Genomic DNA, 11,130 nt, shown 5'->3' on the forward strand with positions numbered 1-11,130 from the left:
CCCCATCACCAAGCCCGGGGTCTCCCTGGAGCTCTCTGAGAGGGCTCTCCCGGCCCAGGCCCCACGCAGCCGGCATCCCCGGCCCCCCGAGGTTGCCCCCGGCTTGCTCTCTGGATACTGGCGCTCGCTACTCCCCCGATTCTCCTTGAACCTGTCTGGGCGAGGGCGGCTCCCCCGGCATCCCGAGCGCTGGTCTCCGAGCCTTTGCCAGCGCTGTTCTGTCTCCAGCCCTGCCCACGGAGGCTGCGGGTCACCCCCTAGCGAGCTCCCTGACCAAGCCTCTCCCTGCTCCCCACCCGCACGTGGCTCCCTCTCTGGGCTCCAGCAGCGCCCGCTCACGGAGCTCCCACCGCGTCCCCGACCCGGCTCTGGCAGGCCTTTGCCTGCTTCTGTCTCGTGTGGGGAGGACAGGAGGTGTGCAGGGGGCATGTTGGCCAGGATAGCTGGGCCCGAGGGGGACCTGGACGGTGAGACCTGTGGGCTGGACAGAGGGACAACGGGAGGAGGCAGGTGCAGAGGCCCAGGGGCCGGCAGAGCGAGGGGGTTCAGGCGTGCAGCCAGGCCATGAGCCAGGGCGGAGGCCGGCAGAGCGCGGCGTGGCAGGGACCTCCCGCTGCCCGAGGCACTGCCCGCTCCGTCGCCTGGGGAGCTGCAGCCGCTCATTCCCAGCAAGTGCCTGGGGCTGCCGCTGCGCCGGACACTCAGCCGCTGGACAGCGCGCGGCCTCCTCCTCCCTCGGGGCCAGGCCTTCCGTCTCCTCGCCGGCCCCTCCCCATCTCCGCACCTCCTCGTGTCCAGAGCCTCAGCTTCTGTGCTAGGCCCCTAGCGCTTCACGTGGGCCACACTCGCTCACTGTGGCTCCCCCTCTGGAGCTACGGAGGGCGGGGGCGCAGCTGTTTTGCTCCAACGCCTGGACTGGCGGCCCTGCCATCGAGGAGGACTGAGTGCCGGGGGGAGGGGCACTGGCCAGCGCCAGCCGGGACAGCAGCAGGACAGCTGTGGAAGCACTCCGCAGGGGCAGGGTGGGGGTGGGCACAGTGTGGGTGTGTTGGGGGGGTGGTCCCGAGGCTGCTGTGGGTGGCAGGTGGGTTGGAGAGACAGTGGTGGGGGGATAGGGGACAGGTGGAGCCCTGAGGGACCTGAGGGTTCTGGCCTGGGAGGCAGCAAACAAGGAGGCCCCCCAGTCGGCCCCTCTCCCGTCGGTGAGGCCGTGGGCCATGCCCGGGCTTGCATCTGGCCTCTGCACACCTGGGTGAGCCTCCTACTCCACCCGGTCTCAGTCAAAATGGGGGCGGAAGCAGGACCCACCCCACAGTCAGGAGGACCGACCCCAAGATGAGAAGCAGCATGAGGGGCACAGAGGAACGGCTCACCCAGGACGGGGGCCTCTGACACCGGCCAGGAGGGGGTGATGGTCAAGAGACGAGAAAGGAGCCGGGGAGCCGCCGCCGCCCCAGCTTCCTGCCGGCTTAGCGCCTCCAGGCTGTGGTGCAGGGGCCCTGCGTCAGGGGAGAGGGCTGCCCAACCCAGGAGGCCGCAGGGCCAGGGTGTGGAGGGGTCCCCCGGGCTCTGTGGGGTTGGACACGGGGTCAGATCAGCACGTGCGTGAGCGAGGCCGCCAGAGCCCCAAGGAAGAGCCCCCTGCGAGGCTCCGAAGGACCAGCACTCACAGCCCACGATGGTCGCGCGGCAGCTCCCGTTCCCGCCTGTCTGTCACGCAGGGAAACCGCACCACTCGCCAGGCACTGGGCACGCAGGAGGGGCCGGTCCGGAAGCTGCTCCGGTCTCGCCCAGCAGAGCTTAAAAGGCAAGATTCCAAACACTCACTGGCTTCCGCGAAGTGAGCTGCACCCAGAGCCGCACCAGGCACACGCACGGGAGACAGCGCCTCGCACCCCACGGGGAGCAGTCGCAGCGTCTGGCACCGGGAAAATCGCTTGGCGCCCAGAGAAGCAGGAAAACGAACCTGCAGCGCGGAGAAAGCCCCATCATCCAAAACCGACAGGAAACGGCGCAGACGGAGGGACTGCAGCCAGCGGGAACCCGGCGCACGCCAGGCGGAGGCGAAGACACCAAACGGACCCAGCAGGGGTCCGGCCCTGTGCTGTAGCCGCCGTCGGGACGCCCACGTCCCGTGTCAAGTGCCTGGGCTGGACACCGGCTCTGGCTCCTGACGCCAGCCTCCCGCCGATGCAGACCCTGGGAGGCCGTGCTGAAGGCTCGAGTGACTGGGTTCCGACCACCCACGCAGGAGACCAGCACGGACTCCTGGCTCCTGGCTCCTGGCTCTGACCCTGGCCCAGCCCTGGCTGTTGTGAGCGCCTGGGGAGTGAACCAGCCTGAGGATGGGCGCTCTCCCTCCTCTCTCCCTCCTCTCTCTCTGTCCTGCTCGATGAAAGAGTAACAATAACAAACCCAGACAATAGAGACTAAGCTGAGAAACACAGAGCAGGATTAGCTTCTGCTTAGAAACTGTAGGAGAAAAGGAGGGCGGGGGCCAGCGCCGGGGCGCAGCGGGTAAAGCTGCAGCCTGCAGTGCCGGCATCCCACATCGGTGCTGGTTCGAGTCCCGGCTGCTCCACTCCCGATACAGCTCTCTGCTGTGGCCTGGGAAAGCAGTGGAAGATGCCCAAGTCCTTGGGCCCCTGCACCCACGTGGGAGACCAGGAAGAAGCTCCTGGCTCCTGGCTTCAGCCTGGCCCAGCCCCGGCTGTTGTGGCCATTTGGGGAGTGAACCAGCGGATGGAAGACCTCTCTCTCTCTCTCTCTCTCTCTCTCTCTCTCTCTCTCTCTCTTTCTCTCCCTCTCTCTCTCTCTCTGCCTCTCTGTGCCTCTGCCTTTCAAATAAAATATAGAAATCTTTTTTTAAAAGAAGAAGGGTAAACTTGCAGACAGCAGCAGAAATGATGCAAAATGAAACACAGGGAAAAGAAAGACAAAGCCGCCCGAGCTTCAGTGGACGCCGCCGCATGGTCCACTCTCACCGGATCCCGCAGACGGGCAAACACTGGCTGAGCCGCTTCCAGGTCGGGTGATGATTACAAACCCAGAGACCCTCACAGCTCCCACGAACCTGAGCACAACCAAATTCCTTAAAAGCAACAATAGAAAGTCCGGGGTTGGGGGGAGAGAGAGGGAGAGAGAAAGAGAGAGAGGGAGAGAGGGAGAGAGGGAGAGGGAGAGAGAGAGGGAGAGAGGGAGAGAGAGAGGGAGAGAGGGAGAGAGAGAGGGAGAGGGAGAGAGAGAGGGAGAGAGAGAGGGAGAGAGAGAGGGAGAGAGGGAGAGAGAGAGGGAGAGAGAGGAGAGAGGGAGAGAGAGAGGGAGGGAGGGAGAGAGAGAGAGGGAGAAAGGGAGAGAGGGAGAGAGAGAGAGATGGAGTCAGGGAGAGAGAGAGGGAGAGAGAGAGAGACGGAGGCAGGGAGAGAGAGGGAGTGAGGGGAGGAGAGAGAGAGGAGAGAGAGAGGAAGAGAGAGGGAGAGAGAGAGACGGAGGCAGGGAGAGAGAGGGAGTGAGGGGAGGAGAGAGAGAGGAGAGAGAGAGGAAGAGAGAGGGAGAGAGAGAGACGGAGGCAGGGAGAGAGAGGGAGTGAGGGGAGGAGAGAGAGAGGAGAGAGAGAGGAAGAGAGAGGGAGAGAGAGAGACGGAGGCAGGGAGAGAGGGAGAGAGAGAGAGGGAGTGAGGGGGGAGAGAGAGAGAGGAGAGAGAGAGAGAGAGAGGATGACAGGGACGGCCGACTTCCCCTTGGAGACGATGGAAGCAGGAGGCAATGGAGCAACACCTTTCAAGGACTAAAAAAAGAAGCGACTGACCTGGAATTTTCTGGCCAGAAAAAGAGAGATTATCCCCAAATGGAGCAGACACAGAGTAGGACCATCGCTACCACCCACAGCCGGTGGGGTCGCTGCTTCCGAGCCATCACTGGGGGTTCTTATCCTCTCGCTGGGGTTTGGGTCCCTGGCAGTCCCTGGGCAGCAGTGGCCTGGGCTTCCTGCCGCGCCCTTGACCTCACAAGACCCAGCCTTGTGTCCTCCCCAGGGAGCTGGTGGGGCGGCACTGGGGAGAGTCTGCTCGCCCTGGGGAGGCTCAGGCTGGGGGGGCCCTCCCTGGGGGGGTCCAGGTCCCTGGAGTGAGCCTGTGGGGGTGCAGGGCGAGCCCCTGTGCACAGCCTCACCTGTGAGCACAGGTGTGACAGCAAGAGCCTTCCTCGTAGTTACAAGACCAAACTCAAACCCACAGCTCAGAGGGCTGCAGCCGGTTTCCATGGCTACAGCTGTACACTGGGTGCTGAGGTGAGGAGGTGGGGCTCTCCTTGGCCCTGTTCGCTGGGGCCCTGGAAGCAGACACCTGGCTGCTGCACGGGAGCGGGGAGGCACGGGGGCCCCAGGATGCTGATTTCAATGGTTGGTGAGCACAGCGCCTGCAGCTGAGCCCGGGGACAGCACTGCCCTAGGCAGGGCAGCCCTGGGAGTCCTCGCCAGGTTGCACAGGTAGGGTGCCGAGGACAGGGGCCGGGGACATGCCAGGTGGGTGGCAGGAAACCGTGGGCTGCTGGTTGCCTCGTCCAGGCCCCAGGACCTCAGTCTGTGCCCCATCTCGGGCAGCCCAGCAGGGACAAAGGCCCGGGTCTCCTGCCCAGTGCAGGGCCAGAGCAGACGGAGGGGCCCGCACAGACCTCTCCCTGCCCTCGGCCTGGAGCCCTATTGTGCTGTCTCAGGCAACTTCCAGAAGCTTCCCTGACACCCCCAGCCCCGTGCCTCCCCCCGCATCACACTGCAAAGGGACCTGGGCCTGGGACCCCACTCCAGGGCCGACTCAGCTGAGACCAGAGCCAGACTTTGGACCCGAGCAGGACACAGGGTGAAACCTCACCCCCCGGGGGTCTTGTGCCCCCCGTGCTGGGGGCTCTCCTGGACGGAGGCTGCCCACCCCCCCATCCTCACTGGACACTCCCTCCTCACTTGGGCCGCGTGCAGACTGGGCCTGGGACGGCAGTGCCGAAAAGGGCACAATCACCCACCGAGTGTCGCCGTGTGCCGCCTCCATACTACCTGGTCTGGGTGTGGTCAGGCAGTGGGGCAGGGATAAGCAGAGACAGAGCCGGGGCTGCCGGGGGCACGGGCTGTGTCTGGGGGCGGCGGCGCGGGGTCAGGGACGCCCCCCTACAGGGCTGTGCTTCCGGCAGGGAGGGGGCATCTGGGAGGACCCCGGGGGCAGGAGGGGTCTCCGAGCGGACCAGCGACGGGAAGCGCTGCCATCTCCCTCCTCCATGGTTTTGGTGACCTGTGCTCCACCACGATGGGAAACCGGTCCAGCCCAGCGAGGGGAGGGGCGGGAGCCACGGCGCTCAACTTCCTGTGGAACTTCATCACGGGCTCCCCACCTCCCCGGGGAAGCCAGGTGTAGGGGTGCTGGGGGGGAGGGGCAGAGGCGAGCAGAGAGCTGCGGCGGGGGTCTGCGCCCTACAGGGCTCGGCTCCATCGCGCACGACCACAGGCCACAGCCCCACCACGCCAGCTCCCCAGGACCTGAGGCCAGCTTCCACCTGCCACGGGTCTGGGCTCCTTCGTGGCTGAGGGTGAGACTTCGCCACTGCCAGCCTCGACAAGGGCGACAAGCCACGCCAGGAACTCGGGACAAACGGACAAATGGGCATCTTGACGTGGCCCGAGGAAAGCTCCTGCGTGTGTGACTGCACCTGCTGCGCCCAGCTCAGCAAGGCCCCCGAGGCGGCCAGGCGAGGCCGTGCCAGGCGGGCAACGCGGTCGGCACCAGTGCCGGGGTGGCGTGGCTGGCGAGGGGGTGCAGGCAGGGCCACGGGGGAGGCTGACAAGGTCGGGAGGTGTGAGAGGGGCCTGTGCGTGGGGACACTGACCCCGTCACACTGGCCTTGAGAGCTCAGAGCCGATGAGTGGACAGAGAAGTGGCTGGCAGGCTCCTTCCCACCTTTGGAGGGAGTGGAGCAGTCAGGGACGTCTTTGGGGGCCATCGATGATCAAAGTCAACAGGTGGAGACCGCCTCCAGCGACGGCAGGAGCACCCCTGCCCCCCCTGCCCGCGTCACGCCTGCCCCTCCCGCCCCACACTCATTCAGGGCTCAGCTCCGGCTCCGCCTCCAGGAAGCCTTCCCGGCTGCCCCAGCCCCTTCCTCTGAATCCGTGGCACCTGCCCCCTCACACCCATGGCGGAATCCACACAGCCCCGCTCCTGCCGCCCGCGTCAGCCTCTCCCCAAGGCCGTCCCCGTCCCCCCGGGAGCCCCTCCCTGTGATGCTCACTGAACACGGCTCGATGAGGCTCACAACAGAAGCCAAAGCCCAGGAGACGGCCTGCAGTGTGGATCCGGGACCGCGGCGTCCGCAAACCCCACCGGCATCTGTTAAGTCTCGGGGCCAGGAAGGGACACTCAGGGCTGCCCTCTGAGGGACACACAGACCATGGACAGAGCTGAGCCCTGGGGACGTGGGAACAGCCACCCAACAGTTCGGGTCACCTGACGCGTGCTGAACAGCTGTGTGCCTTCCGCAGCGCCTCCGAGAACTCCGTACACGGCGAGTAGACATGGTCGCCTGGGACAGCTCCAGGCAAACAGAGCCGTCTCGCTGCTGTACTTTCTAGAACACCACGTCTCTGTCACGGAGCGCAGGGATCATGGGGAAGGGCTGGGGCATCCCCATTTCTCCTGGGACGACAGGACGCCGCAGGCCCCCGGGCCACATCTCCAGAGTCAGCAGGGTACAGCTGGACACAGCTGACACACGCAGTGGCAACAGGGGACTCTGGACTGCCCCAGCCACCACCGGCAGCCCCGGCCACCAGCCCAGGTGTGCCCCGACGCGGCCCCTGCCTGCAGGAGCCCCGGACCCGGCCGGGAAGAGTGGAGATGCAGGTGGCCAGCTCTGCCTGGTGTGACACCGCAGTCAGGAGCCAGCGCCGGCCCCCAGGGGCTTGTCAGGGACAGCCGACTCACCTTACGGCTAGCGGGCAGTGAGCGCCCGGGGGGCTGCCCGGCATCAGGGGCCGGGCTGTGCTCAGACCCCCTCCCGGTCAGCAGGTGTGACTGCTACTGTTTATGAATGGAGGACCTGCGGCCAAGGGAGGCTACGGGACTTCCCGAGGCTCACAGGCTTGGACGTAAAACTGGGACTCTGGTCAGCTGGGCTCTTGCCCACCAGGCCACACTGTCACCCTCAGCAGCCAGGGGCCAGTGGCAGACACGGCTGCAGCCTTGGGCGTCCACCTCGCTCTGGGGCCCCTGCTCAGCCTCCACCCAGGTCTCCTCGCGGCTCCAGCAGTACAAAGGGCACGGGCGGCCGGCTCAGCCCCACCAGGCCCCTCACCCCCGACACCCCTTCCTGGGGGCATCCCAACACGATGGGCGTCACCAGCCAGGGCAGGTGCACACGGGCTGCAACAGAGACCTCCTCAAGACCCCAGCTTCACTGCCCACCTCTGCCCACTCGAGCACCTGCCCCGCCCCAGTCTCCAGCTGCGGGGGCAGCTGCCGGGGGCCCGCCTGAGCGGCGTTGGAGGAGTGGGGCTGTCCGGTCCTGGACGTCTCCCGCCGCCCCAGCTTGCACGCCCAGCGCCCCTGCGGCCTGGCGGCCACTCCCCTTGTGTCCTCCAGGCCCAGGCCTGCACTGTTTCCCTTCGGGACGGACACGGCTGCCTCCTCCCCGGCCTCCCCTTGCCAAGACACCTTCCTGCAGCCCACAGTATTCCTTTTTTTTTTTTTTTTTTTGACAGGCAGAGTGGACAGTGAGAGAGAGAGACAGAGAGAGAAAGGTCTTCCTTTGCCGTTGGTTCACCCTCCAATGGCCGCCGCGGCCGGCGCACCACGCTGATCCGATGGCAGGAGCCAGGTGCTTTTCCTGGTCTCCCATGGGGTGCAGAGCCCAAGCACCTGGGCCATCCTCCACTGCACTCCTGGGCCACAGCAGAGAGCTGGCCTGGAAGAGGGGCAACCGGGACAGAATACGGCGCCCCGACCGGGACTAGAACCTGGAGTGCTGGCGCCACAAGGCGGAGGATTAGCCTAGTGAGCCACGGCGCCGGCAGTATTCTTTATCTAATGGCCAGACCTGACCGTGGACTTCCAGGCACTCCAGCCTGACCGGATGTGGGCCCTGCCCGACCCAGGGGAGTGTGCGTGTTGGGGGGAGAAGATCTAGGCTCAGGGGCCAGAATTCCAAGGGAACCAAGGGCTCTGACAGGAGACAGGTGCACCCCCACCCCCACCCTGATTGGCAGCAGCCTCCTCGCTTCCCAGGGGACAGACAGAGGAGCTGGCAATGGCGGAGACTCGGGACCTGTCCCTTCCCCTCTGCAGTGAGTCCAGAGGAACGGAGACACTTCAAGGGGACACAGCCCCCGGCCTGGCGAGGATGAACCCCAGGGCTTGCAGGCGCCCGCTGTGTGGACGAGGGGCTGAGCGGTTCGCCCAAGGTCCCAGGCCGGGAGGCCACACACACCACCTCGTTCCTGACGCCCAGGTCTGGACTCGCTGCTGCGGACAGGGAAGGGCGGTGGGGCTGGAGGGTGGCAGAGCGGTGCCGGACGGAGGTGTAACACACACCGCTCCTCCCCAGAGCTCTGTCCTCACTCCGTGGAGCAGGCTCGGGTGCCTGCTGTGGGATGGGTCTGCATGCAGGGCAGCCTCACCGCGAGCCGGCCCTGCAGGTGCAAGCCGGGGCTGGCCGCCGTGGAGGAGTGCGGTGGGTACGCTGGGCCTGGGGCAGCTCAGTACCCCTCAACGGCAGGGCCAAGGGGAAGGGCCGTGGCTCCTCCCAGGCCCACCCACTCCAGCTGGGCTCAGAGGAACGGAGCAGCAATGGCCCGCAGCAGACACAAAGTGAGGCACTCCGTCATTTTACAGAGGGGAGACCGCACACCAGAGAGGGAGCGTGGTGTGTCCAAGGCCGCCCAGGAAGCTACGTCTGGATGCCTCCATCCGTGCCCACCGCCCCGCCGAGTGCCCTGCTCTGTGCCTGCAGCCTTTGGCGGTGCCCCATGGCTTCCCTCTCCCCATCTGCGGGGGGAGGCAAGCTGAGACCGTCCCCCGTGCCCTTGTGCCAACACGCCCCACGGAAGCCCGCACTGCTCCCCTGAGTGCCTCCACCCCGGCCCCACGCATCCCGGCACTGAGGCAGGAGAGTCCCTGGGTTCTTCTCAGACCTCGAAACCTTCTGGGCGGCCACTCCCCAGCTTCCCAGGCCAGTCAGGACGAGCCAGGTGACGAGAGACCGGAACCCAGCAGGACCCGGGGCGAAGACCACCCGTCTGCCTTCCGGCCTTGTGCGGGAGCGCCACACACCGGCGCCAAGGGCAAGAGAGAACTGACACAACCCCACACTTGCCCCCGAACAGAGGGGTTTCTCCCAAGCTCCCAGCACCCGGGCCTCCCGGACACTTGCCGTCAGCGCACGGAGGGAAAGGCCGATCCCTGCCCAGCCCGGGAGCCACCTGCACCCATCTGCTGAGAGCCCAGCACGGGTCCTGGTCGCCCGGACTCCACTCTCTATTTTGTGTGACCCAGGGAAGACGGGTGTGTGTGCTTTCCCAGCCGGAACCTTCGAGGGGCTGGGAGGTCTTGCTGTCCCTGTGAGTCCCAGACCTGGGCTGGCACAGGTGCAGCGGGTGGTTGTGCCCCCTGGACACACAGGGACTCTGGATTCCCTCCAGCAGGTGCACGGAGGGCACGCTGGGGCTCGGGCCTCCAAAGCACTCCCCTCACCCTGGAGAAGGATCCATGAACTTGACCCCGATGTCCGTGTCGGAGTCACGGCCGCTCGGCCCGGACGCTGAGGAGAGCGAGACGACGGAGCTGGGGGTGGGTGTGAAAGTGCTCTCTCGGGATTTCTGATGTTTGCAGCTTTTTCACACCTCGCTGGGGAACCCAGATGCCAAGCCGGCGCCCCCCCTTCCCTGGCTGTGTAAGGCAAGATCTCACGCTGACTAAGGCAGTGGTGAGGTGGCGGTGAGAGAGGCTGGCCAGCTCTACCGCTTCCCTGCCGTGTGACCTTGGGCAAGTGACCAACACCTCTGAGCCTCAGTCTCCCCATCTGCCTAATGGGGCCAATGCCCCCTTTCTCACCGGGGCCGGGCGGGTCGGCAGGTGAAGCACCCAGCCAGGTGGCTTGCAGGTGAGCCTCTAGGAAACAGGGTTTCCGCAGCGCCTGGGGCCAGGTGCCTCATGTCTCTTCCAGGAAACTTTCCCTCCCCAAAACCCCCACCCCTGCGCCACGGCTGGAGGGGAACCGAGCAGCAGCGCTTCCCGCCGCGGGTCCCTGGAGTCTCCCTCAGGCCCCTGCTGCCCACCTCGCCACAGTCCTCAGCCCCCACGCGCAGGAGCGCACTCTGAGGGTGCCCGTCGTGGTGAGACGGGTGACCCCGGCCCCGCAGCCGCTCGGGGCAGGAACTGGTGCAGGCAGCCCCAGGCAGGCTGCATGGGCGCTCCGGACACGGTGGGCACTGAACCGGGGCTCCCCGGCCCGCGTCGTCCGCCTCCGAACCCAGCGCCCCGCGAGCGCCCCCTCGGCCCTTACCTTGAACCATGGGAACCGCGCTGTCCCGGCCGGCCGAGGACTTGGGCGCACGTGACGGGGCGGGCGGGCGGGCGTCCGTCCGAGGCAGGGCGCAGCCCGCGGCGGCCGCTCGTGCCCAGGCCGCGGCTGTGGCGCCTACTGGCGCCGGGCGGCCGAGGAGGGCGCTGAGCTGCCCGGGGAGGCCCCCGGGGAGGCGACTGCGTGCCCAAGCGGGCGCCCCTGTCAGCTCTGCGCTGCCGCCGCGGCTCCGGACGCTTGGCTGGCTCCCTGCGAGCTGGCGCGCGCGCGGCTCCAGCCAGTCCCGGGCGCGGGGCGCGAGCTGGCAGGGAGGGCGCGCGCCCGAGCCAGGAGGGGAGCGCGCGCCGCGGGCCCCGCACGCGCGCGCGCTCGCCGCCGTCGGGGGCTGCGGGGAGCGGCCCGGGGGAGCTGTCCCTGGTGCTGACGGCCCGGTGGCTCCCGCGGGGCCTGGGGCGCCCGGACCCCCTGCCTGCGCCCCGCGGGCTCCCCTTGCTCTCTGCGGCAGTTTTCCCGGGAGCTCTGATTTCCGATTTCCACGGCGTCAGGATCTGGAGCCAGACCAAAGCTGCTGCG

At 66.9% G+C, this 11,130-nt stretch overlaps 1 protein-coding gene across 1 annotated transcript in view; it reads right to left on the reverse strand.

Moving 5' to 3' along the window:
• FAM163B (family with sequence similarity 163 member B) overlaps positions 1 to 10,914 on the reverse strand; it is a 28,469-nt gene extending 17,555 nt beyond the window's left edge. Inside the window, exon 1 of the mRNA XM_070058762.2 lies at positions 10,540 to 10,914. The gene's annotated coding sequence lies outside the window, so the exon portion shown is untranslated. The remainder of the gene's footprint in view (positions 1 to 10,539) is intronic.
• Positions 10,915 to 11,130: the final 216 nt, after the last annotated feature.

Source organism: Oryctolagus cuniculus, chromosome 1 (assembly GCF_051225735.1).
Source record: "Oryctolagus cuniculus isolate XC-2025 breed Fujian yellow rabbit chromosome 1, ASM5122573v1, whole genome shotgun sequence".
Classification (NCBI taxonomy): Eukaryota; Metazoa; Chordata; class Mammalia; order Lagomorpha; family Leporidae; genus Oryctolagus; species Oryctolagus cuniculus.